Source organism: Grampus griseus (assembly GCF_964374135.1).
Source record: "Grampus griseus genome assembly, chromosome: 19".
Lineage (NCBI taxonomy): Eukaryota > Metazoa > Chordata > Mammalia > Artiodactyla > Delphinidae > Grampus > Grampus griseus.
This window is the reverse complement of record NC_139013.1, coordinates 54,589,501-54,617,252: the sequence shown is the minus strand read 5'-3', so window position 1 is coordinate 54,617,252 and position 27,752 is coordinate 54,589,501. Positions and strand designations below refer to the sequence as shown.

The following is a 27,752-nucleotide window of genomic DNA, read 5'->3' as shown; positions in this document are numbered from 1 at the left end:
GATCTGTTTCTGGTCATACCAGGTCCTGTAAACAGAACCTTCTGCCCCCATCAGCCAGCCCCGCCCACCCCATTCTGGGGCCGGGGCCCAGGGCAAGTCTTCTCAGCTTTCCAGGGCAATGGGTCCCACCCTGGAGCCCGCACCAGAAAGTGCTGGAAGCCGCGTGAAAACGCAGATTGCCGCCCCCCCCCCATAGCTTTAGGAGGCCTGGGGCAGGGCCTGAGAATCGGCATTTGGACGAGCTCCTGGGAGCCGCTGCTGGTCCGGGGACCCCACTCTGAGAACCGCTGCTCTAGGTGGTAACAGCCTCTCAAATCTTCTCACGCCGCACCTCAGTCCAGTGTCTCCCGAACTCCAGCCCTTGGCACACCCCCTCCCCAAGCTTTGCCCACCTTCCTACCATCTCCCTGTTCTAGTTCACACTTCGTATTTTATTGAAGTTGGCTTGCTTTGGGGGTTCAAAGAAACTTACTTTAAAAAGGGAACCTTCTCTCATCAGCAGGGGCAGAGAACCTGAGGCTAGAGGAAAACGGAGCACGAGGAAAGCGGAAGAGAGCTGGGGCCAGGGGCGTCACTGTAGAGGGCGCTCTCTGTTGCAGCGAGGTCAGGGTGGGGAGGCATTCGGGGCAGAAAGCACCCCCTGAGACGGTCGCCTCGCTGTGACACAGAGGAGAGAACAGCGCCTGGGTGGGAGGCCTTTGCTGCTGGGTCACTAGACACGCTCAGTCACCTCGGGGACCAGCAGGATGGGCTCCCCACACTTTGGGGGATACTGCTCATCCCACAGTGATCTGTTCTCAAGTACAAAGGCCACCCTGTGACTCTCCTGTGCCCCGCAGCCCAGAGCGGGAAATCCAAGCTCAGTACCGCTGACCCCACCGCAGGGCAGGCTCCTCCGCCCTGAGCCTGACCCTTAGACCCCAGACACCCTGAGCTTGTCATTCTCAGGGTGCCAGGACCCTCCCCTCCTCCAGGCCTTTGCACATACCTGGTCCCTCCCCTTGGTGTACCCCCCAACATCTCCCCCGCACAACGTCACCTTTCCTTGCCAGAGAATACTGCCTCCTTGCTCTAAAAGGACTTCTAGGATCTTAGCAAGTCAGCCTCAGCAGTTGCCGGCTGAATGCCAGTTCCCAGTTCTAGAGAGATCCAGGAGTTTTTTTTTTGCTTTTTGTTTTTTTTTTTCCAAAATGGCATATAATCAACTTTATTCATAAGTTTTTGGAAATTTACATCTATCCAGGAGTTTTTCAACACAAAAGAACCTCAGGGCGGGGTCCATTCTGGGACACCTGACTGCAAACAAAATGGAAGCTGGATTCTTTTCCCCTTTTGGGATTTCACCATTCTGTATTCACCGTGGGATGCGATCCAGAAACTTGGACTGAAAATGTGGGATTTCATAATTTATATTTTTAAAAAATGATGGTCCAAAAGTTGCATAATCCTCATTAGGACTTTCCTTTTTCCCCTAAATCTGTGGTTTTTGTCTAAGCTGACACAGCATTTGAGACAATCAAAGAAGATATATCTCCCTCGGGCTGTAGCGTGAGAAACTGTCTATCCCCACAGCCTTGAAGAGGGGGTGTCTGTCGGTGAGTACCCACAACTGCACAGCCTGGGGTAGAAAGTTGAGCTCCCCCAGGGCAAAATCTCCGACACGAATCTCTGTCAGTTGCTCTCCTGGTGCAGAGGCAGGGGAACTGTGGACACCTCCCCCCAAACACCCAGACGCCAGATTCTCATTCCTGAATGAGATGATCTCAGTTGATGTTTCTTCAAGAGGGAAGTCAAGAAAATGGGACACGTGTTCCTTAATACCATGTGACCCAGCTATTCTGCTCCTAGGGGTAGACCCAAAACAACTGAAAACAGGTGTACAAACAAGACTGTGTACACAGATGTTAACAGCAGCATTATGCACAACAGCCAGAAGGTGGAAATGGCCCAAACTTCCATCAGGGGAAGAAGGGATAAATGAAAGATGATGTATCCATACACTGGAATAGCATTCAGCCATAAAAAGGGATGCAGCACTGACACAGGCTACATCATGAATGAACCTTGGCAACGTTGTGCTCAGTGAGAGAAGCCAGACACAAAAAGCCACATACTGTAGGATTCCATTTATATGAAATGTCCAGTATAAGCAAATCCAGAGAGACAGAAAGCAGATGAGGAGTTGCCAGGGGCCGGGGAGGACAGACGGGGAGTGATTGCTAATGATGGTTATGGGGTCTCCTTTTGGGATGACGAAAACGTTCTGGAATTAGACAGTGGTGACGGTTGCAGAACACTGTTAACGTACTAGATGCCACCCAACTGTGCACTTTAAAATGTAAAATTTATGTTGACGAGTATTTTACCACAATAAAACCTTTTTTTTCAAGGAAAAAAAGAAAGAAAGGAAAAAGAGCATGGCTGGCCCTACCAACCACGACCCAGATCTGCCTGACCCTCCCTGTTCCAGAACAGAGTGTGCTCCCTTTGGGACTTTATGAGGGGCTCCAGATGCCCTATCCCGTGAAGGTCTGAGAAGCTATTCAGCTCAATGGACTGAAGATGAAATGAAATGACGCCTGTGTTATATTTTCCTTTCTTGACAAGCCATGAACCCCTTTGAGTGATGCTGGGTTTGCACATCTGGGACTGATCAAAAACCAGTGAGTCTGCAAAAAAAGGGGGGGAAAAAAGCTTCCTAGGTCGGGAGCAAGCAGACACAGAGGCACCTCCCATACGCAGTAAATTACTCTGGTGACAGAGAGAAGAAATGTTCCAGCTCCCACAAGCCCAAAGAGGTCGGCATTTGGGGGTCCTGCCTTTAAAAGCTAGTTTTCAAATGCAACCTACCACAAACCCCAGATATCCAACGTGAGGTCTCTGAGGGAGGGATGCAGTCTGGGGGCTTTTCAGAAGCTCATGCTCTTCGGCTGAGCTCCAGCCCCTCCCCATCAAGCCAGCTCTCCTTTCCAGACGCAGGACTGTGGGAGCAGCTGGCATTGCTCCGGGCTCCCCAGTGGGGCCCTCTGCACGTTGATACAGGTACCTGTCAGTAGAGTGGATCCCAAGCCCCTCTCCAGGCCCACCCTTAACCGGGGCCAGGGATTCAGAACCCACATGGCAGAAGCCTTGCGCAGCAGCATGCTCTGCGCTGACAGTCCTGTGGCCGGCCACCGGACGGGCATCTTCTTCCAGAATCTTGGGTGGGGTCCAGCCAGGATGGCAGCTCTTCCCCGCTCTGGCCGTGTCACGTGGGGTACATACCTTAATCCCTCTGAGCCTCGACTGCCTCCTTGTAAAAAGCAGGACAGTCCAGCTCATAAAAAAGCCAGCAGGATAGGTCATCCGTGTAAAACCCCAGGCGCGTCTGGGCCACGGTGTGCGCCAGATAAACGTCAGCTGCTGGGAGGATTACAGATGCTCTCGTTACTATTCGTACTCCTATTTTTTAAGAGGCTGTAAAAATCAAAATCACTCTCTTCATTCTCCTCCCTGGCTGCGTCAGCAGGGACGAGGCTGGGGCTCAACTCTGCTGCTGTTTCACGCGGAGCCCCTCTCAAACGAAACGGTTCCTTGTTGAAGGTCAGGTTCAGACGCAGAGTCAGCAGTTGGGCAGAGAAGTACCTTAAAGGAGGCAGGACCCAGCCGCTAAGCGTGTAGGGTAAGTGGACAGAGAGACCTGGGGTGACAGCATCACACACAAGCCAGGGGACCTTGGGCAAGCACGTCACCTCTTTGAGCCTCGGTTGCCTCATCTGTAATGAAAACCTAGAGGCCTCGTGCCCAGGTGTGTTGCAGGTAAAGACGACGGCAACGGCCCTCAGAGCCAGCACACCAGCAACACAGCTCCCACACCTTCTGCTCCTTCCCCCACGTGCAAACAGCCAGGTCAGGGGCAGAAACCGAAAATCAGGTGCACAAGACAGAGAGCCCTGAGAGCTCCCCTCTGGGTCTATCTGGAGAAGGGGGCACGGCCTTCACCTTGACCTTCACATGGTCTCTCATCTGTCAGGCTCCAGACCCTTGGTGTCCTGACCCCACTGGGGAAGGCAGGCTCACCCTATTCTGCCCGGGCAAGGAGACCAAAGGTTCAAGGTAGAAACTCACAAGCCCACTCTTGGTTGGAAGTTGAGCTGGGCGCCTGTCAGACTCCCAGCTTCTCTTGACCAGAGGAGTAACTCACCTCTGGATAAAAGACACCCAGTTCAAATCGGACTGCGATGAGCAGACGTCAGCTAAGCCCTTCCTGGCTTGTCCACCAGCCCAGCCCTTTCAAGGGAGGTTCTGGGTCTGCACTGCACGAGGGGCTCGCCCTGGCTCTTCCACCTGGGGCTGCAGATCTCCTAGACTCCAGAGCTGAGCCCTCAGCTCCCAGCTGTCCCCCCACAAGAAGTTTATGCAGATATCCACTCTGGTTGAAGAGACCCAGGAACTCTTCCCAGACCTGTAGGAACTCTGATATGCCCCACGCCTGGACGCATCCACAGCCACATGGAGCTTTGGAGGCAGACAGAACTGGGTCCCAGCCTCCGCTCTGCCTGGACACTTCACCTCTCTGACCCTCAGGAAGACTACCTGGAAGGTTTGTTCCAAACAAAATCATAAAGGGGCGTGGCCCTGTAAACTTGCCAAGCAGGACGCACACGCCCTTAGGATCACCCCGGCCCTCCACACGTGGGCAGGACACATTCGAAGTCCTGCCACATACACACCATCAGCTTTCTATTTATTGACGCCCACTGTGTACACAGGAACGCAACAGATGTTAGCGAACTGCACAGGTGAGGGAGGAGTACACAGCCTCAGGGAGCACGATTCTGCGGTCAGACGGCCTTTGAGTCCTGGCTCCCTAGCTTGCAGCATGTGAGGTCTCAGCCAACTTGCCCTCGCTGAGCCTCAGTTTCTCCATCTGTGGACGGGCATGCTGCCGAGCACGGTTCTGAGATACAGGTGGCGCGCTCAGCTAAGAGCCTGCACACAGTAAGCCCTAAGAGACGGCATCTGCTCTGGCTATTTCAGCTTCTCGGAGATTGCGGGAGCGGATCGTACGGTGCAGAGAGGAGAACAATTTAAGTCACACTTACCTCCCTCCGCAGGGCTCCAGCCACCTCCTCGCCGGCGTCTTCTGAGTGGAGTGGCGGCAGCGTCAGCAGCAGCACAGGCACAGCGGCCACAGCGGGCAGGTCGCGGGATACGGGACACCGGTGCCGCCGAGAGATGCAGTGGGTCCGAGGACCCTGCGCGCCGCCTCTTGTAGGCTGCCCGGAGCCCCGGGGCCACGCCCCGCGGCGGTCGGCGGCGCTCATCGCGCCGCGCCGTCGCGGCCCCGCCCTTGTACTCCCGGCCTCGCCCCGCCAGGTCCTCCCCCACCCCACCGGCCCCGCCCCTCCCGGCCTCGCACCACCCCGGGAGCCCGGAGGACACCCGGAGGCGCGGGCGCCCGGGGTCGGATGGGGGGCGTCGCAGGGAGCGCGGGACCACCCGCGCCCAAAGAACTCGGCTTGACAAGAGGAGGACGCACTCAGTTTCTCGTCATGACCATAAAAGTATCGTTTCCATTGACAGCTTAACGATGCACCCAGCGCGATGCCAGGCACTTTCCACCAGGGGTGTGCAAATTTACCAAATTCCACTTCTCTGCGGCTCAAGTGGAAAATGGGAAAAGGGAAGCTATCTCCTGAAATCAGGAAGGGCGGGGGCTCCACCAACTATGGTGCAGAATATACACTTGCTAATTTATTTCCATCCTCTACGCGCGGATAGAAAACTTCACTCTTGACACACACACACACACGCACGCACGCACATTTCCAGGGTGCGAATGAAGACAGGAAGACCTTACTGGATGAAGGCAGTAAAGCTGAGGTCCAGGCTAAGCACTTTACCGTCATTATTCCAGTACAGGTTCACAGGAATCCAGTGAGACGAAAATGATCCCATTTCACAGATTGGGCAACTGAGACTTGGAGAACAGAGTGCCCCAAGTCCCCAGAGGACAGTGCAGTTTAACACTCTAATCAATTGAGAGCCAGAAGCAACTGCCTTTGAGGGATGTAAAGCCAAGGCCCTTGTTGGCAGGGGAAGAAACCAAGGCTGCAGGAGCTAAAGGACTCCCCCGTGCTCCCCACTCAGTCACATAGTGTGGACCTACTGTGTGCTGGTGGTACCCAAGGGCGAGATGGAGCCTGTCCTCACCACGTTGCTTATTCCTGCATGAAGACACCGAATCAGCTCACTCAGAATCGACTCCCCACACACAACCCCCATCCAGTCACTCTGCACCCGCCCCTGTGCTATGCGGGCGATCTCAGAGTCTGGGGCACCCGGACAGGTCAGAGCACACGGGGCGGGGAGGGGGTGTGGACAGGGATAGGGCAAAGATAAGGAAAGAACCCCAGTGATTGGCTAGACATGTGTGACACGGATTCAGAAAGCTGGAAGCTCTTGAAGATTTTGGTGCAGCTCAAATGCAGATAAAAAAGTTATCTTTTTTAAACTCATATTATTTTCATTTCTTTTACTTTTCTTCCTTTTCTCAGTTTTTGAAGCATCATTTTCAGCTCAACATCCATTCATCCAATACTTATTAAGCACCTACTATGTCCCAGACTCTGTCCCAAGTACTGGGGCATTTAGTGGTGAGCAAAAGACTGCTGCAGAACAAGTGTCCTCGGTTTCACAAAGAGCAAATCCAAGGGGAGAAGAGATTTGTATTCTTTTTTTTTTTTTTACTTATTTATTTACTTTGGCTGCATTGGGTCTTCGTTGTTGGGTCTTCGTTGCTACGCGCGGGCTTAATATAGTTGCGGTGAGCGGGGGCTACTCGTTGTGGTGCGTGGGCTTCTCATTGTGGTGGCTTCTCTTGTTGCAGAGCACAGACTCCAGGCGCACGGGCTTCAGCAGCTGTGGCACGCGGGTTCAGTAGTTGTGGCTTGCAGGCTCTAGAGCACAGGCTCAGTAGTTTTAGCGCACAGGCTTAGCTGCTCCGAGGCATGTGGGATATTCCCAGACCAGGGCTTGAACCCGCGTCCCCTGCATTTGCGGGTGGATTCCCAACCACTGCGCCACCAGGGAAGTCACAGATTTGTATTCTTGACAGATGCCTCTCAGGTACCCAGCCTCATACCCATCATCCTGGCAAACTCCCCACTCCCAGCGGCCCTCTGAGGCTGCTGCTGTCATCATCAGGAAACTGGGCACAGAGAGGTAAGCAGCTTTCCCAAGGTTACACAGCTCCCTAGTGGAGGAACTGGGATTTGTTTTTTTGTTTGTCTTTGTACTAGGGGAGAAATTTTATTTCACATTTGCAATTTCAATTAAACTTTGGTAGAATAGTGACTGTGCATCTGAATCTTAGGAATACTGAGCAGCTTCTTAAGGCCTCACTCACCTCTCACCTACCAGGCTGGTTCCCTGCTCTCACGCACACTCCCTCCCATCCCAAGGAACTGGGATTTCAGCTCACGCTCACCCCCACTCAGCTGCCCCACCTTGTGTACCATGAAACCTGGGGTCCGGGGGAGTGGGAGAAAGTGGTCCCTGCCCCAGCAGAGGGGAAGGGAAGCCACACAGAATCAGATTTCTCACGGGCCCAACATTTGGGTTGGGGTGGGGAGGTGCGGTCAGCACCGAAACACCCACAGCTCAGCTTGCTCGGGCCTCCGCCTCCTTTTTGTGGCAACTCTGCAGGCTCCTCACTGGTCCCGGATGGCTCTGGGGACACCTTTCCCAGCTCAGGTGTTCCAGGGGGGCTGTTGGCAGAGCTGCAACCTGAGGGCGCCTCTCTACCATGTCGCCCCCCAGCCGAGCTGCCAACTCCTGCCCAGACTGGCAGCCGCTGCCCCAGGACCCTGCACCAAGGAACTTCCAGACCCCCATCTCCCGTTTCTCCTTTCCTCTCCCTCTCTGGTCTCCTCTTCATCTGTCCACCTGCTTCTCGTCTGCTGTGCTGAGAGATGGGATCTGACCGTGCCCAGCACTGCCTGCTGACTTCCATCCAGCAAGCACTCACGCCTGTGACCTTGGCCCTGAACCAGGTGGTCTGAGAACAGAGAGAAGGACTGCCCACAGTGTGAACCCGCCGGGCATTCTGAGCGACTTCATTTCTCTTTAACATCTCAGTGGGGTTAACACTTCTCAGACGGGATGTTATGGCCACTGGTGCTGTGTAACAAAACATCCCAAAATGTAGTGGCTTAAAACAACCATCTTATTTTGCTCATCGTTTTGTAGCTCAGGAATCTGGGATGGGCCCCGTTGGATGGTTCTTCCTTGCTTCACTGTGTGGTTGCAGTCAGAGGTTGGCTGGGCTGCAGACGTCTGAAGGTTCCACTGGGCTGGTCGTCCGAGCTGAGTCACCCACGTGGTAGGAGAGCCACGTGGCCTTTCCAGGAAGGTAGTCTCAGGGTAGCCAGACTTTTTACTTCCCCCAGAGCAAGGCTCCCGAGAGAACCAGGCAGAAGATGCGGCACCCTTAGTGGCCTGGCAATGGAAGTCACAGAACATCACGGCTGCCGTGCCCTTGGTCAAGACACAGCCTGCTTGGAGTCAAGGAGAGAGGGCACGGACCACACTTTTTAACAGGTAGAGATCAAAGAATCTGCAGGCTTGTTTTAAATCCTCTCCAAGTTTTAAAACGGACACGATAGGGAATTCCCTGGCAGTCCAGTGGTTAGGACTCTGCACTTTTACTGCCACGGGCCTGGGTTCTATTCCTGGTCAGAGAACTAACATCCTGCAAGCTGTGCCGCGCGGCCAAATTTATTAGTTAATTAGTTAAATAAATAAATAAAACAGACACAATATGTGGAAACACACAGACAGTGCCAAGCACCGAGCAGACACTCAGTGAAAGATAATCAATCCTTCTCAGGGAGCTAACTAGTTAGTCCAGGGGAAGGAGGGTCTAGATGGATGTTTGAATCCCGACTCCACCAGCTTTGTGTCTTTGCTCAAGTCACCTGGCCTCTCTGAGCTGCAACTGCCTCCCAGGCTGGATCACCCCACGGGCAGCTTAAGTCTGAGTCTGTAGCCTGTGGGTCGTGCCACCTTCCGGAACCAGTGGAGCTGAGTTCAAATCCTGGCTCCTCTACTTCCAAGCCTGGCCTGTGTTCAGCTGCCCATCTGTAGAGTGCGGTGATGATAACAGCATCTTCCTTCTTCAGGGCTGCCATTAAATGGTTAATATATGGAAAACAGAACACGGCCTGGCACTTAGCAAGTATTAGTTAATATTATTGTTATTAGGGGCCAACAAGGTACAGAGAGAGGGGTTTGCTTTCCATCAACTTTTCCATCATTGTGCAATCTTAGACTCTAATTTCCAAAAAATAACATTTGAATTTGAATAAAATGGTGTGTCATGGGCAAATGGGCTCCTGGGAGGTCCTGGATAGGAAAGAACCGAGAGGCACCCAAGAGTCCTCCTGAGAAGGGACTGGCCACTTATATCCTTGGAAATCCCAGCAAAGGATCCCGTTTGTACCCAGGCAGGAGTTAAGTCATGGAGAGTCTGAGACCAAGGAAAAGGCCCTTCTGGTCATAATGAAGCACGATCTGGAAAAAGGAACGCTCCGGCCTGGAGAGGTTCCACCCCTCTCTCCACTCGCTCTCTTGGAACCAAGGTGGGCTGATGGGAGGACCACACACGTCTGCAAAACGGTGGGGTTGCGCCAGACGGCCTCAAGGGCTTTCCTTCCTATCTCGTGAGGTGGTTGCCATAGAACTAATGGGTCTTGAACTCACACCAACATCTTCTCACCAGTTGTTTTGATTGGCGCCTCTGATTTGGACACCAAGAGCTAAGGCTGTGGAGTTCCAGCTTCTCGTCTGTTCCTGCCACACCCATTCAGCAGCTGCACTGAGCCTCAATTCGGCATCAAAGACCACTAACAGTTTGAGTCAAGGAGACACAGGCGTACCATCTTGTGATGGGCATGGCTTAGAAAGAGGAACGAAAAGGACGGGGAAGATGATGACACCTCTGTTGACAGGTGCCGATCACGCAGTCCTCCGGGATCTCAGTGGGGTGGATTTGCTTGACTTGCCGGAGAGGAAGGGTACAAGTGTGAGCTCCGCATCTTATATTGGCAGGCAACTCTTTGGGGGAGGGGGTGTAAATCTAGGGTAAGATCTTGATCAATTGAAGTTGCAAGTAACAGAAACCCACTCAAGTTAGCTTAAGCTCAGAAGGGGGGCTCTTGGTAGGATACTGGTTTATTGGGGAATTCAAGCACTGCCAAGACCCTCAAAGAACTAGCATGAGTCCTGGAAGGGTGTCAAGCACGCTGGCAGTACTGTCTATGTCTCACACTCTGAAAGGGGTCCCTCCCTTCTCCCTCTGCAGCCAGGCCTTGCCCATCCCCTGTGGACATGACCATCCCACCAGCATGGGAGTTATCATCTCCCTTGTTCCAGGTTCCAGCTCAGGTTGTGCCCGATCATCTCCCAGTTCTAACTTCGTAGAGAGAGAATCTAACGGGCCCTGCTGGGAGCAAATGTCAATCCACGGCCAATCAAATGAGACCAAAGCCCCCAAATGCCTGGGACTTACTTAATGCCCCTGAGGCATCGGCTGACAGAGGCTAACAGGGCTGGGGGTGTAAATACCCCAGATCCTGCGCTCTCGGCTGAGATGATTCCGAGGTGGATGTTTCCCAGGATTCTCCAGCCGATCACACAGTTGTCGGCTGAATGCTGTACACTTAACCACGTTCCTTCCCTTCCCTGTATCTCTTTCCCGTATTCCTTGCATCTCTCAAATAAGCTGCCTGCCCTCAAATCCTCAGTTCAGGGTCTGCTTCTAGGAACCCAAACTAAGACGAGGACCCTGAAGTCTAGGGAAGGAAATCCAGGAGTCTCTCTATTCTCTGAGGAAATCTGTGCCTTCATTCTTCTATGCACTGAATATTAGTTGAGCACCTACTATATGTCAGACAAAGTGCGGGCAAATATAGGAGAGAAATAGGAAAGAACTGAAAAAGTCTAGCCATACAAAGAGGAAGGCTTTTTACAAGAAGAAATTGGGACGCCAAAGGCTGAGCTGTGGTATTATTTAACTATATAAAAACTATGACTCACACAGGAAAAGTGAACACCAAATCCCAGAATATGATGAACACCCCCTTAAAGTTCGAGAGAGGTAGTTTAGAGCAAATTAAAGGAATTCTTCAGCCAACAGTGAAAAGCAAGTTTATCCACCTCAAGTTACCCCGCCAAGAAGTAATACAGGCAGAAAATGTAAATATATTTTTAAAATAAATGAATGCTGGAGTTCACTTTTTATTCTATTTGATGACATTTACTGAGGACTTCCTTTGGACCAGGCATTCTGGGAATAAAGAGATGAATAAGGCAGACATGAGACAAGCCTTGTGACGGGGGGACCCCGGGTGGACAGTCAATGCATCCTCTGTGCTGAGGGCAGTGACAGGGATCTACAGGCTTCCAAGGAGCCCAGAGGGGGCGGGTGTCTGGACCGAGGGGTGAACAGAGGCGTCACGGATAGACGTCATGGGGGGCCAGATGCAGGTTATGGAAACTGCCAGATGCAGTCTGTTATGGACAGACTGAGGAAGAAAAAGAGGTGATGTATCAGCTGCTATGAGTGGGAGGCCCAGAGGAGAGACAGTTTCAGGTACACCTGGGACCAGGGCCTCAAAGAAGATGGTCACATCCCTCTCCCCTCCCCTGACCTCCCCCCATCTCTCTGGGCTCTGCCTGGCTCCTCTGTTCACCCCACGAGGCAGAGAAGGTGGCCACTGGCAGCTATGATTCAACAGGCCACACCTTCCACCTGGCTACAAATTGAGAAGTAAAATCCCAGGGAAAGACACGATTGGCCCTGCTCAGGCCACACGTCCACTTTAGGAGATGCTGTCATGCCCCATCCTGGTCCTTACACCCTGACGGCTGCAGTGCCTGCCTGCCTGACTTCCAGCTGCCGGCAGACATTCCTTTGCCTCTGGGCACGATGCCCATGGCAGGCCAAAACTGGCATGGAATCACACCCATTGGAACAGCATCAACCAATAATTTTTTTTTTAGATGTTGGGGGTAGGAGTTTATTAATTAATTAATTTTTGCTGGGTTGAGTCTTCGTTTCTGTACGAGGGCTTTCTCTAGTTGTGGCAAGCGGGGGCCACTCTTCACTCCGGTGCGCAGGCATCTCACCATCACGGCCTCTCTTGTTGCAGAGCACAGGCTCCAGACGCACAGGCTCACTAGTTGTGGCTCACGGCCCTAGTTGCTCTGCGGCATGTGGGATCCTCCCAGACCAGGGCTCGAACCCGTGTCCCCTGCATTAGCAGGCAGACTCTCAACCACTGTGCCACCAGGGAAACCCTCAACCAATAATTGAATAAGACCTGGAGTATAGGTACCCCAGCTCCCTCACCGCTCAGGGAATGACACTTGCTCCCAGAGAACCCAGGGGACTATGCTCCAGGTGCCCCAGTGATAGCTGACATGATGCCCACTCTCCATTCGCTCGTTCCCTTTTCCCCCTCCTCCTGGTATTTCCTGGGATCATCTCCCCAATAAACTACTTGCACTCACATCCTGTCTCACAGGCTGTTTGGGGGGAACCCAAACTAATACACCCAGCCATCACCACAAGCCTGTGGCCGGGGGACAGGACGCGGCGCACGTGTTCACCCAGTGGCCGGGGCAGCCAGAGCTGTTGATCCGAGTGGGGAAGGATCCAAGGCAGGGGGGCTTGGCAGAGAGCTGGCCCAGAGAGATGGGTCTAGAAGGATGAACAGGGAACACAGGGACATATTGGGGAGGCGAGGCTGGGGGTGGGAGCCTGAGCGAGCCTGCTAAGCAATGTAGATGTGAACCTGGGGGGAGAGAATTAGGAGCCCCCAAAAGGCAGACTTCCATCTGGGGAAGATCATGAGGCAGCCATGGGGAGGATGGCCCGGGGCCAGGGGAGCTGGAATGGATGTCTTGGGGGGAGCTCCTGGCACCAAAGAGGACAGTCAGCCACAGCCCCCCAGACAGCTCCCTTTCTCTCTGGGCACCTGGGTGCTGGGTGAACCCCGAGCCCACAGGAGGGAACTAGGAACCCCAGCTCATCATCTACTGAGTGCTTTGCATGAATCCTGTCTCCCATCCTCATGCCGGTACTGTGAGGCGGGATCTGTGGCATCCCCATTACACTGAAAAGAAAACTGAGGTTCACACGCATAAATAGGCGGCCCAGGATCTCACAACAAGAGATACAGAGGCTGTGAGCCCAGTGGACCCCAAAACCTGGGCTTTTAACAAATCTGTGATGTGGTAATTGATCACTAATAGGTCCAATGGGGGGCTCCCTCTCTGTCTTTCTTTCCCTCCCTCCCTCCCTCCCTCCCTCTCTTTCTGAATCTATTCAGGTCCCGAGTTCCAACTGTGAGCTTCCAGCTAGCAAGGGATACCTGTTGAAGCAAGGAGGTGGTCATAAGGGAGTAACCTATTAAATTCTTTGGTTAGAAAGTACTAGAACATTCAGGGAGCTTTTTTTTACAGGATTTGGGATGGACACGCTTTAATGGTTTTGAAGTACAAACAATTATCCTGGAACACTCATGAATCCTTCCTCCTCAACCGAGGAAAAGCTTATGAAAAGTGATAAGGTTGCCAAATCATCAACACCCAGGGTGACACAGTTTGTGGCCACCCTGGGACAATAATGCCAGCTTCCCAATGCTCCATCTCAGTGCTAGATCCCTTTCACCACAAAATTCCCCAGCAGCGACACAGAATGCTCAAGTTGCCTCCAGATAGCTCATCTCTTTTCTTCCTTAAAAATAAGAAGCTTCTTGATTTCTAACCGAGTGCACTGTCACTCAGCTAAAAAATGATACTTCTCGGCCAGGCTTGCACCTTCTCCTTTCTGTAGAACTTCATCTAAGTCAAGGAGGAGTGAGTGGAATAGTTTTGTGTGGCTTCAAGGAAGTCTCCCTAAAGGGAGGGGGAGGTTTGCCCTTCGCGGTTCTCCTTCTTCCTTCCTGCCTAGAATATGGGCATGATCGCTGGAGTGCAGCAGCCACTTTGGACCATGAGGTACCTTGGGAACAGAAGCCATAAATGGTGGCACTCGGGTCCATGACTGATACAGGTCTCTATATCAGTTCTACTACCTACATCGGACTTCTTTTATATAAAAGAGAAATAAACTTCTATGCTTATTTAGGTGGGGAGGAGGGGTGGGGTTTTTGTTCCTCCCTAGTAGCCAATCCTGATAACGTCTTTAGTTTAAAAGTGATAATAAACCGAACGTCAGAACAAGGGAGGCTGTTTTCTGCTGTTATTGTTTCTTTGTCTTCTCTTTTGTTTTTTTGTTTGTTTGGTTGGGTTTTTTGGGGCTTTTTTGGGCCGCACTGCGCGGCATGCAGGATCTTAGTTCCCAGACCAGGGATTGAACCTGCGGCCCCTGCAGTGGAAGTGCAGAATCTTAACCACTGGATCTCCAGGGAAGTCCCTGTTTTCTCTCTTTTGAATCATCCGTCTGGAACCTCTTCATTCTTGGAGGCAAACAACAAAATGGAAGTATGATTATATCTTCATGAAAACGGGAAGACTACATTTCACAATTTCATGAGACTCTGCTCACACTGCTTTGAAATCATTAACCTGAAACATGCCTGGGTTCCCGCCATCACCAGGGTTTCCGCCCCCCCCCCTTCTCTCCAATATCCAAGGAGAAGAGCCAGAGAACACGGATGGCTGCGGCTGGGAGCGCCTCAGGAAACGCAGCTCTTTTGGCAAACGCTACGACGGTGATTGCTTTCTCCCCGGATGACGATCAGGCTGTTCCAGAGGAGGCTGGGCCCTGGGTTTCACACCCAGGGTGTGGCACTTCTGGAAGATCCTAAACCTTTCTGCCAGCCTGGGGGGAAGCCAAGCATCCCCATGCTGCCTGTTCTCTCACGAACGGCACCCCCCAGTGTGTGTGCTGGGTCCTTATGTGAGCTGGACCCCTGCACACCAGCCGGGGGAGTGACAGATGAACAGAATGAAAACTGGTCTCCCCTCCAGCCCCCAGGAAGGGAATCACAGCACTGCACCCTCCTGCTAGGGAGGGGCCCTGGGCCTCTAGATCTCCTGCTGGACCTTGAATCCAAGCTCTATCCCTCTTGGCTTGAGACCCTGGGCAAGTGCTTTGACTTCCCCGTCCCTTGATCTCTCCATCTGTGAGATGGGAATAGTAACAGACTCACTTTACAGAGCTGCTGTAGTAACGAGTTAATTGTCAAGAGTTCTCAGTATCATCCCTCTCACCCCTGTCCTCTGAGTCGTCAACACTCCTGTTTCTTTTTTTAAATATATTTATTTATTCATGGCTGTGTTGGGTCTTCGTTGCTGCACGCAGGCTTCCTCTACTTGTGGCGAGCGGGGGCTACTCTTCGTTGCGGCGTGCAGGCTTCTCATTGTGGTGGCCTCTCTTGCTGTGGAGCACAGGCTCTAGAGGCGCAGGCTCAGTAGTTGTGGCACGCGGGCTCAATAGTTCTGGCTCATGGGCTCTAGGGCACAGGCTCAGTAGTTGTGGCACATGAGCTTAGTTGCTCTGCAGCATGTGGGATCTTCCCAGGCCAGGGCTTGAACCCGTGTCCCCTGCATTGGATTTTTTTTTTTTTGCGGTATGCGGGCCTCTCACTGTTGTGGCCTCCCCCGTTGCGGAGCACAGGCTCCGGACGCGCAGCCCCAGGGGCCATGGCTCACGGGCCCAGCCGCTACGCAGCATGTGGGATCCTCCCGGACCGGGGCATGAACCCGCATCCCCTGCATCGGCAGGCGGACTCTCAGCCACTGTACCACCAGGGAAGCCCTGCATTGGATTCTTAACCACGGAAGTCCTGTCACTCCTGTTTCTATAAATACCGTCCCTCCCAAGCACTATTGCCTATGGGACACCCTCCCTAATCTCCCCCACCCCAGAAAACTATCAAATAAATGGAGTCTGTGGTCAGAGTTTGAAAAGCAGGGTAAATGAGCGTACCCGTGTCACAGGTGTGCCAGAACAAATGACCACAAACTGGGTGACTCAAAACAACAGGAGTTTGTTCTCTCACACTATCCGAGGCCAGAGTCTGAAATCGAGGCGTCGGCAGGGCCAGGCTCCCTCTGGAACCTTGGAGGGGATGATCCTTGCTCTCCTCTTGCAGCTTCTGATCTGCCGTGTCCCCTCCTCTCCATATAAGGACACTAGTCACAGCGCATTAGGGCCACACTAGCTCAGTATGACCTCGTGGTATTACACCTGCAAAGGCCCTTTTTCCAAACGAGGCCCCATTCTGAGGTTCCAGCGGACATGGGTTTTGCAAGGACACTATTACCTTGACTCTGAACTGTGTGACCAAGAATACGGCAGAAGTAACGCTGTACTAGGCCTTAAGAACCTGGTAGCTTCCACTTCTTCCTCATGGGGCGCTTGTACTTGGAAGCCCACCGCCATGCCGTGAGGAAGCCCAAGCTGCCCCGGGGAGGAGAGCCGGCAGCCAGCACCAACATGCAGTTGCAAGTGCGGGTCCTCCAGACGCAGCTGATGCACGAGCAAAACCAATGACTGGTGCTGTCCTCGGGTGGTAAGTTTGGCGGTGGTTTCTTGTACAGCAGCGATAGGTAACAGGGACGGGAAGGGTCAATCCGCTCCTTGCTTTTACCGCACAGGGCCAGGCACACAGAAGGCGGTCATCAAATGTTTGCTGACTGTAACAGAATCATCTCTGACTCCCAAGAAAGCACTCGACAATGGCAACAACCGAAGTCATTAATACCCCATGATCTACTGAATAGAACGTGACAGGGCTCTGTCTTCCTTCTTGTCTAAACCAAGATAAATTGAGATTCTTATTTCCAAATGATGGGGCGGCCTCTGTGTTCCTATTAAATACTGGCCCTAATGGAAGACAGACTTCTGGAGTCCCTGGCAGGCTGTGGCGGGGTGAGTCAGTGGATTCGTGCAGATGTGCAAGCCCTAGCGGGTCTCCCACCCGGGAACAATTGTGAGAAGGGCCTCTCCCTGCGCACATGTGTTCCCAATCGTCAGTTGAATGACCTGGGTCTGTTGCTCACTGGGGCTTGCTGTCAACCCAAGCCAAACCTGGAATCGTCTCCTCAGGAGAGTCATGACCACGTGGCCAATCGTTAGCATGACGGCTCCCAGTGACCCCCGCCTCCCCGTGTCCTCGCCCCGCTGTGGCTCTGCCCCTCAGCTCCTTACCAGGTGGAGTCTATTCTTTGGCCCTCATACCTGGCTTGGCTGTGTGGTTTACTTTGAACAATAGATTACAGTGGAAGTGCTGGGGCACCTGCTCCAAGCTTGGGACCCACAGGGTCTGCAGCTTCTGCTGTCACTCCCTCAGACCCAGAGACAACTGTGCTATAAAGAAGCCCAGTCTAACCCACTGGAGGATGAGACGATGGGGAGTACGGGGGGCTGGGGACCGCAGTACCTGAGCTGAGAGCCAGCCCCAACCGCCAGGCACATGAGCGAGCGGCCTTGGACCCTCAGCCCTGGCCAAGCTGTCAGTCCCCTGCAGTGACACCACAAGACCACCCCACAGAACCTGAGGATAATACACTGCATTGTGTGAAGCCCCTATGATTCGGGATGCTTTGTTACATGGCAAAGGCTGACCAAAACAGACCACGCCATGTAACCTGGTCAAGGATAGAATGTTCTGAAAGCCATACATTCCCCCTCCAAACAGCCAGCTTTCCCAGGGAAGAATCCCAGGGAATATTTTGTATTTCTCTTATAGGCTGAACTGTGTACCCCGCCCCCCAAATCTGCATGTTCAAGTCTGTTAAAAAGAAAACCACAGGGCTTCCCTGGTGGCGCAGTGGTTGAGAGTCCACCTGCTGATGCAGGGGACGCGGGTTCGTGCCCCGGTCCAGGAGGATCCCACATGCCGCGGAGCGGCTGGGCCCATGAGCCATGGCTGCTGAGCCTGCGCGTCCGGAGCCTGTGCTCCGCAACGGGAGAAGCCACAGAGGTGAGGCCCGCGTACAGCAAAAAAAAAAAAAAAAAAAAAAAGAAAACCGCAGGCCCGAAATGGCGTCACTTGCGCTAAAGCCCATGGTAGCAAACCTAGACTTCATACCTGGGTTAACTGCAGTCTCCAGCAACTCAGCTCCTCCCCAGCATGGAAGTTTCTCCGCTCCTCCAAGGCTCTGTGACAGGCTGAATAACGGCCCCCCAAGATGTGCACATCCTGATTCCTGAAGCCCGTCAATGTGATTTATATGACGCGTTAGCCTCCTACGGCTACTACAAAGGACCAAAAATGGAAAGGCTCAAAACAACAGAAACTTATGCTCTCACGGTTCTGGAGGCCAGAAGTCCAAAATCCAGGTGTCAGCAGGGCCCTGCTCCCTCCAAGGCTCTGGGAGAGGATGGGTTCCACGCCTCCGGCAGCTTCCACTGGTCGCAAGTTGGGGTTCCTAGGCTCTGCATCCCTCCAATCTCTGACTCCATGGTCACACGGCCATCTTCCCTGTGCGTCTGTGTCCAAATTTCCCTCTTTTTACGAAGACACCAGTGACTGGATGAGGACCCACCCTATTCCAGTGGGAGCCCAACTTGATTACAGGTGCAAAGACCCTATTTCCAAATAAGATCACATTCTGCGGGCTGGGTGAAGATGAAACTTGGGGGAGTGCTAGTCAACCCACTACACATTGTAAAAGGGACTTTGTTAATGTGATTAAGGATCTGGAAATGAGGACGTTATCCTGAATTATCCTGTGGGTCCAGTGTGATCACAAGCGTCCTTACAAGAGCGAGGCAGGGTATTATGGGAACAGTGGCGACACGGTGTTCCGGAACCGGAGTGGGGCGTAAGTAATCTTGCTGCTATGCTTCCAAGCTGTAGTTGTGAATCCACCTAAATTTTAAACAGAAGGTGAACCTCTGAGAAAGTCAGATATACTTTAAGAGTCAGGATGTGGATTCGAGGAGGACAGCCTTGGCAGCAGTGGCCCTGGCATCAGCAACAACGGATGAAGTCACTCCAGCACCAGGAGGATCCCAGCCAGACTGGCTGGGCTGCACTGGCTCAAGCTTGGGTTTGCCCAAAGAGTAGCTTCAGGACAGCAAAGCATGGCAGAGCCACCACCAGGAATGATGCCAAATGCACAAGGTACGTCTACCATGGAGTCTGGTCCAAACAATCATGGGAATTTCCAAGGGGATTCAAACTTTTAACAGAACGTGGCAACCAGGCTGACAGGGGCTGGGAACACTGGAAACCTCACCGGGCATCTAGGGGAGACAGCATTCGAGGTCTCTCTGTTGCAACCTATGGCCTTTTTAGCAGCAGCCCTGGCAGAGCAAAACATGTCTGGTCTCCAATTAAAGAAAATTTGTGTCACTATGTGACAAATTAGTCTGTCAGAGATACTCTGCCCCTACCATCACCCATCTTTCTCTTCCCTTTTTTTTTTTCAGATAGTGAAGATCTTCCATAAGCTTTTATCTGTTTTTGTTTGTTTGCTTTTTTGACTTCACAGTATGATTAGGTTCCTTGATGCTAGTTCAGTTTTCTAGGACTTGTGTTATTATTTTTAACAGTCACTTCAAATTATTTATAGGTGGGCTTCCCTGGTGGCGCAGTGGTTGGGAGTCCACCTGCCGATGCAGGGGACACGGGTTCGTGCCCCGGTCCGGGAAGATCCCACATGCCGCGGAGCGGCTGGGCCCGTGAGCCATGGCCGCTGAGCCTGCGCGTCCGGAGCCTGTGCTCCACAACGGGAGAGGCCACAGCAGTGAGAGGCCCGCGTACCACAAAAAAATAAAAAATAAAAAAATTATAGGTGAATCTTATTTTGATTATGCTAATGGTGAAGTCATAGCTCCTTTTCCTTATTAGTACTTATTATTGTTTCTCAGTGTAAGAATGGAAAACTCAGGAAGTAATCCTCTAATATCACTTTTAAAAGAATAACGAATATTCTAATCTTTAACACTAGGAAGTAGTTCATTTCTAGTTTTCTGGAATCTATACCAAATGTTCCCACACCTGAAAATGTTTTGGTTCCTAAGTTCAGCAGTGATTCACCCTGGCATTCCCACTTCCCCGACTTTATTCTGCTGGTGTTCTTTGTGTCCCAGGCAAGTGATTTAACCTCTGTGTGACTCAGTTTCCCTTCCTGAAATTGGCAAAAAGAGTACCTGATTTCTCCCTACCTCACAGGGATGTTGTGACGATAAATGTGTTCACGGAAGAAAGAAATTATATAAAAATCTCAAGGTATTATTTTTATGGTATTGTTACTGAACAGAAATAGAAAAATTCAACAGGAAAAAAAAAGAAAAGGGAGGTGAGGGTCAGAGTCGGAGAAGGAGGAGGTGTGATGCAGAAGCAGAGGCTGGAGGGGTGCACTCTGAGGCCGGAGGAGGGGCCAAGAGCCAAGGGATGCAGGCGCCTCTAGAAGCAGGAAGAGGCCAGGAAACAGATTCTCTCCTGGAACCTCCAGAGGGAACCAGCCCTGCGACACCCTGACTGTAGTCCAGTGAGACCCATTTTGGCCTTCTGACCTGCGGGCCTGCAAGACCATAGATTTATGTTGATTTATATGCTGTTTTAAGTCTCTAAGGTTTGGTTCACTCATTACAGCAGCCAGAGGACACTAACACTGATCCATGATTCGCTGTGACTGCAAAAGGGCATCGGGGCAGTCATGAAGCTGGGCCACAGGCTCCCGTGCTGCCCCTCAAAGGGGAAACAACCGTGAGTCAGCTGCAACGCAGGGAACGACTTCCACGCAGCGCGGCTCGCACACCACACGGCACTCGGCTCAGCCCTGAGTCGTCTGGCTCCAGAGGTGCCGCTTTAGAGCCTCTTCACCGGAAACGACCCGGGTTCGCCTGCTTATTTTTCTAGCAATCAAGTAACACTTTCCAGATGCAAAAATCGGACAGGGGCCAGGCTCAGCCTTCATCCCCGTGGGCAGCAGCCACCCTCCACCATTGGGGGAGCCCCAGGACGCCCGCAGAAGCTCGGACCAGACTGGACGTGACCGTGGCCGAGACCGCGGGCAGAGACTCCGGGCATCCTCGGCGTCTCCCCTCGTTGTCCTGCTCCTCCGTGCACTTCTCATCCCCGTGGGACTGACAGCTACGCTCACACATGTGCTCAGAAGTGTGTCTCTATTGTCTATAACGGGGCGGTTGGAGGTGATGTGGGAAGTGGTACTCGGACTTGACAATAAGCAGTATCCCAGTTTCTCTCACTTGAGAGCATCTCTGCTCATTCAAAAAGTCTCAGGTCACTAATCTGAGATGCGCCACCCAGAGCCTCTCACGGCTGCTTCTTCCTTGACTCTCTCCTTCCTGTGATGCCTCCTGCGGTGGGAGGAAAGTTTAGGGTCTTTGTGGTTTTCCCGGGGGAGGGGAACCCACCCAACCCCCAGATCCTTTTACGAGACACAGGAGTCAATATTAGCATCCTGGGGCTGCCAGAACAAATGACCACAGACAGGGGGGCTTAAGACAACAGGAATTCATTTTCTTGCAGTTCTGGAGACCAGAAGTCTGAAATCAAAGTGCGGGCAAATCCTTCCCGCCCTTTCCAGCTTCTGGGGGCTCAGGCGTTCGTTCCTGTGGCTGCATCACCCCAATCTCTGCCTCCGTCCTCACACAGCCTCTCCTCTTCTCAGAGGGACACTGGTCATTGCAGTGAGGGCCCACCTGGGTGATCCAGGATGATCTCATCTTGAGATCTGCTACATGACCACTTGATCACATCTGCAGACTTTCTCCAAACGAGGTCACACTCGCCATTCTGGGGGTTGGCGCGTGGCCACAGCTTTTTAGCAGGCCCCTTCAACGCACTCCAGCAAGCCTGGGCTCAGCTACGGCCACTCCCTCCTAGCCAGGCCACTGCAGCAGCCTGGGCCCACGGCGCTGCCCCATGTTGGAGCTCGCCCGGTGCACGGTGCTCTCCCCTCCATGTCGCACTGGGGGTGGCTCTGAGTCCTTCTGCTTTCAGCCTCCCCCTTAATCTCCCTCCTTCCCTCAGCTCTGGCGGGGGGGGGCACCCAGGGGGACAGCCCAGGGCACTTCGCCACCCCCATTTCTTTCTCATTCCCCCCTCCCTCACCCGGCTGGAGCTGGGAAGGAAGGATTTCCCACCTTCTTGTGTTGCAAGGATGCCCCTTTCACAAAGCCCTGAATTTTACTCCCCTATGGCTCATGATCAGCGTGGAGGCCAAATTCAATGCGCTTTTTTTTTTTAATTGCAGTACAGTTGATTTACAATGTTGTGTTAGTTTCAGGTGTATAGCAAAGGGATTCAGTTATATATATATTGTTTTTCAGACTCTTTTTGATTACAGGTTATTAAAAAATATTGAGTATAGTTCCCTGTGCTATATAGTAGGTCCTTCTTGTTTATTTTATATATAGTAGCGTGTCTTTGCTAACCCTAAGCTCCTAATTTATCCCTCCCCCCTACGCTTTCCCCTTTGGTAACCACAGGTTTGTTTTCTATGCCTGTGAGTCTGTTTCTGTTTTGTAAATAAGTTCATCTGTATCACTTTTATTAGATGCCACATATAAGTGATATAATATGCTATTTGTCTTTGTCTGGCTTACTTCACTTTGTATGATAATCTCTAGATCCATCCATGTTACTGGAAATGGCATTATTTCATTCTTTTTTATGGCTGAGTAGTATTCCATTGTATATACGTACCACATCTCCTTTATCTATTCATCTGTCGACGGACACTGAAGTTGCTTCCATGTCTTGGCTACTGTAAATAGTGCTGCTATGAACACTGGGGTGCATGTATCTTTTTTTTTTTTAATTTATTTTTGGTTGTGTTGGGTCTTTGCTGCTGCACACAAGCCTTCTCTAGTTGTGGCGAGCGGGGGCTACTCTTTGTTGTGGTGCGCAGGCTTCTCATTGTGGTGGCTTCTCTTGTTGCACAGCAGGGGCTCTAGGCGCACGGGCTTCAGTAGTTGTGGCATGCAGGCTCAGTAGTTGTGGCGCACGGGCTTAGTTGCTCTGCGGCATATGGGATCTTCCCAGACCAGGGCTCGAACCCACGTCCCCTGCATTGGCAGGCGGATTCTTAACCACTGAGCCGCCAGGGAAGCCCGCGTGTATCTTTCTGAATTAGAGTTTTCACCTTTTCTGGATATATGCCCAGGAGTTGGATTGCTGGATCTTATGGTAGCTCTATTTTCAGTTTTTTAAGGAACCTCCATACTGTTCTCCACAGTGGTTGCACCAACTTAAATTCCCACAACAGTGTAGGAGGGTTCCTTTTTCTCCACACCCTCACCAGCATTTGTTATTTGTAGAATTTTTGGTGATAAGAGGCCTGGCTCTTGACGCATAAGTGGGAGCTAAAGGGATTTAGAAAACCTTTCTCTTTACCGGTGTCCACTTTCAGGCCTCTGATCTCAGTAAGAACTCTAAAAGCTAGACTCCGACTCCTCTCTCATGCTGAGCTCCTGAAGCATCCCTGGTCCCCCAGAGGCAGACAGAAGCCTCAGCTGAGAAGGGGAAAGGCCAGGTACCCCGAAACACAAAAGAGGAAGGGGCATCTGCGTGTTCTCGTATGATCCCCTTCCACTGACTAGCGGCGCCCACACTGACCCAAACCCACCAGCAGGGGGCCGCAGAGGCGTTTTAAAATCAAACCTATAGGAGGTCGACTTCAAATAGAGCTCAACCAGTTCCAACAAACGTCTATACCGCACAACCACAATCACAGGTAGAATGTTTCCACCACCTCATGCCCCTCCCCAGTCAGCCCTGGGCCCTCCCTCACCTCCCACCCCCCTCCCACCTCCCCCAGCTTTGCCTGTTCCAGCAGGTCCTGTAAATGGTGTCATACAGTGCATTAAGAGATGACTCTTCCCTTCCCCTATAGGTGAGCACGTTCAAGCCTGCAGCTCGTCAAGCCTGGCCAGTGAGGAAAGACTTTACAGTAAGTTAAAACTCATTGATTTGTATGCTAAAAAAAATAATACAGGGGACTTCCCTGGCAGTCCAGTGGTTAAGACTCTGCGCTTCCAACGCAGGGGGCACAAGTTTCATCCCTGGTCGGGGAAGTAAGATCCCACACGCCAAGCAGAGCAGCCAAAAAATAAAAAATTAAAAACCACTCCCCCCCCCCAATAATAATAATACAGATGTCATGAGGTGGTTGTGAGGTTTAAACGCAAAGTGCCCAGCACTTCTTTAAAAACCTGTAAGCGATAGGCATTATTGCTGTGCCTCCTCTCTTCTCCGCTTTGCGGCCAGAACTGTCATCTGAAAGTTCAAGCCTGACCAAGACACTCCAGCTTCATCCCTGGCTGCCTTCCGGGGTCCTCTCCCGCTACTGCACCCACTTCCCTGCGCCTCCCCTCACACACACAGCCGCCCATGCTTCCGCCTCCTGCCGCTGAGCCCACAGGGCCCTTCCGTGCCCCTGGGCCTTGGCACGTGCTCTACCCCTCCGCCTGGGGAGCTCCCGCCTCGCATGACCCAGCACAAACGCTACCTCCTCGGTGAAGACAGATGGTTGGCAGGTCACAGGTGCTTAGGTCACTGTCTTCCTCAGCGGCACCTTGTGCTTCCTCTTTTCTTGCATTTATCATGCAATTTACTTTACTCACCTGTCAAAACGGATGAAGTAAATGGAATCAACTGAATTACTGATTCGTCACTAGGCTGGAAGACTGTTCTGCGGCCCCATGGCCTGGGGGCTTGCATGGCTGGGGGGCAGAGATTACGCCCCATCTCTTGGCTTTGAACTTGGCCATGTTTGATCACTTTCTTTGTTCAAAGGGCTTCTGTGATGGCCACAAAGAGAACAGGCCACACTTGGGGGACTGGGCACAGAACAAAGATGTGGGAGCTGGAATGGGATCCAACCTGCCGCCTGGAGGCAAGCCCAGCGCAACCTGGCACAGATCAGGTGATCCCCACCCCCCTCCCCAGCTACCTGCAGACGTGGAAGCCAGGTGACGCCAGCAACAGCATCTCTACGACAAAGACCATGTCTCGTTCCCTCTGTCTGCTCAGCACCAGCACAGGGCTGATTCCTAAGGGGAAGACGTTTCAGAAGGCCCTGTTAAACATTTCACTGTTCATCTCAGCCGTGGGGGAGAACAGACAAAGATGGGAGATCCGAGCACAACGGGCCCTCTCGGGGACAGCTCCGGGGTTCAGAGCATGGGTTCTGATGGGTGGACAGCCCAGACGTGAATTCCAGCCTCTGCTGGAAGGGCTGGAGCCTCAGTTTCATCACCCACAAAGTGGGGCTAACGACAGCGGGGACCTCCCAGTACTGCTGGAAGGAGCAGATGAACTGACGTAGACAAAGCTCTGAGCGTGGTGCCTGCTGCGCTGTCACTCACGCCCGTCACCACAATATGCCCTAAAACCGATGCGCTGGAGAGACACGCCAGCCAACCCAAGAGTAATTGCTGGACTTCGCAATTACTGGAAAACACTAGTCAGAAGTATGCTGCGGCCAGGGACATTCTGGAGCATGGAACACGCAGCTCCGCAGAGAGACGCTTAGCACAAGGGAAGGGAGGGAAACCACAGGGAAAAGGGGAGCCGAGGTGAGCTCGTCATTGCTGCGGGCTGGGCTTTTAGCCATTACCTCACTTCTCCCAAATTTCCAGAACTCTCCATCTTGCTCCTTTGACAATTCAAACCATAGACACCACACCTGTGAGCTTGGGGAATAAGAGGCACGTGGCTTCTGGGGTAGGTTTACTCTGTTTCCTACTGGTAACCAGAGGCAAACCCAAATATGCATTTTTATTATTATTGACCTTTTCCTTAACCAATTCATTGTCTCATGACTGGTCTCATTATTTTAGGGAAAATGGCTACTTTCTGTACATCCCTAATGAAACTTCAACTTTCTAAATATCTACAAGTAAATAAAAGATAAATTAGAATCAGACAAGCTATGCAATTAATCTAAAAGAAGAGAAGAAAAAATGATAAAAAAGTAACAAAAGATAAGACAAATGGAAAGCAAAGAGCAAGATGGCAGGTTTTAACCCAACGATGTTATTTATTTTAAACATAACTGATCTCAACACTCCAATTAAAAGGCAGAGGTTGTCAGATTGTATAAAAAAGCAAGGTGCTGGGGACTTTCCTGGTGGCGCAGTGGTTAAGAATCCGCCTGCCAATGCAGGGGACACGGGTTCGAGCCCTGGTCCGGGAAGATCCCACACGCCGCAGAGCAACTAAGCCCATGCACCACAACTACTGAGCCTGCACTCTAGAGCCCATGAGCCACAACTACTGAGACCGCATGCCACAACTACTGAGCCCATGCACCACAACTACTGAAGCCTGCGCACCTAGAGCCCATGCTCCGCAACAAGAGAAGCCACTGCAATGAGACACGCACCGCAACGAAGAGTAGCCCCCACTCACCGCAACTAGAGAAAGCCCGCATGCAGCAACGAAGACCCAACACAGCCAAAAATAAATCAAAAAAATTTTTTAACAAAGATTAAAAAAAAGACACCTGTACCCTTATGTTCATTGCAGCATTATTTACAATAGCCTAAGGTATGGAAACAACCTAAGTGTCCACTGATGGATGAATGGATAAAGAAGATGCTGTGAATATATACGATGGAATATTACTCAGCCATAAAAAAGAATGAAATCCTGACATTTGCAACAACATGGATGGATTTAGAGAGTATTATGCTAAGTGAAATAAGTCAGAGAAGAACTAATACCATATGATTTCACTCATATGTGGAATCTAAAAAACAAAGCAAAACCAACAGACAAAAACTCATAGACTGTACACTTAAAATTAACACATTATAAATCAACTATACTTCAATTAAAAAAAAAATCTCATACAGAGAACAGATTAGTGGTTACCAGAGAGGAAAGGGGCTGGAGGGTGGGTGGAAAGGGTGAAGAGGGTCCACTGTATGGTGATGGGTGGTAACTAGACTCATGGTGGTGACGACTCTGTAGTATATACAGATGTTGAACTATAATGCTGTATACCTAATACTTATATAATAACAACAAAAAATCATCACAGCAAGTTATTTTGGGTAGACATTAACAAGCAGATCCTAAAATACACATGGAAACACAAAGAATATAAAATAGCCAAAACAAATTTGAAAAAAGAAAAAAGTTAGAAGGTTTACATTCCTATTCAAGATTGTTAACATAAAACAGAAAGCAAGACCCACACACATATGGTCAATTTTTTGTCTGTGAAAGTGCAAAGGCAAATTTGATGAGAAAAGGATTTCGAGTACCTTCAACAAAAGGTGCTGGAAGAATTAAATATCTAAATGCAGAAAATTAACTTTGATCTATACCTTGTACCATATACAGAAATGAACTCAATCAAATCAGAGACCTACATGTAAAACCTAAAATCATAAAACTTCTAGAAGAAAACACAGGAGAAACTCTCTGAGACCTTGGGCTAGGAGGTGATTTCTTAGATACAATATCAAAAGCACAATCCATAAAAGAACAAGTTGATAAATGGGATGACGATGAGTTGTTGGTTTACAATGTGTATAGAGACGATATATGTGATTACAGTGGCATTTAGTATGGGGGAGGGGTACATGAAAATATACTGTCGCAAGGGTCCTGTATTCTCCTGGAGTAATTCAATATGAACACTACGTAGGTTGTGATCAGTTAAAGATGCCTATTGAAATTCCTAGAACGACCATTAAAAATAACGGTGTTGGGCTTCCCTGGTGGCACAGTGGTTGAGAGTCCGCCTGCCGATGCAGGGGACAC

At 51.4% G+C, this 27,752-nt stretch overlaps 1 protein-coding gene and 1 pseudogene across 3 annotated transcripts in view; one reads left to right on the top strand and one right to left on the bottom strand.

Annotated features, from left to right (window-relative positions):
* The window catches only part of CRISPLD2 (cysteine rich secretory protein LCCL domain containing 2), a 66,947-nt gene extending 61,746 nt beyond the window's left edge, over positions 1–5,201 (bottom strand). For both annotated transcript variants that reach the window (XR_014298181.1, XM_082677025.1), the window contains exon 1: positions 5,085–5,201. The gene's annotated coding sequence lies outside the window, so the exon portion shown is untranslated. The remainder of the gene's footprint in view (positions 1–5,084) is intronic.
* Positions 5,202–18,930: 13,729 nt separating this feature from the next.
* On the top strand, positions 18,931–19,214 carry LOC309836277 (arginine/serine-rich protein PNISR-like; annotated as a pseudogene). The gene has a single exon. The product of its transcript is annotated as an arginine/serine-rich protein PNISR-like (transcript).
* The last annotated feature ends 8,538 nt before the right edge of the window (positions 19,215–27,752 follow it).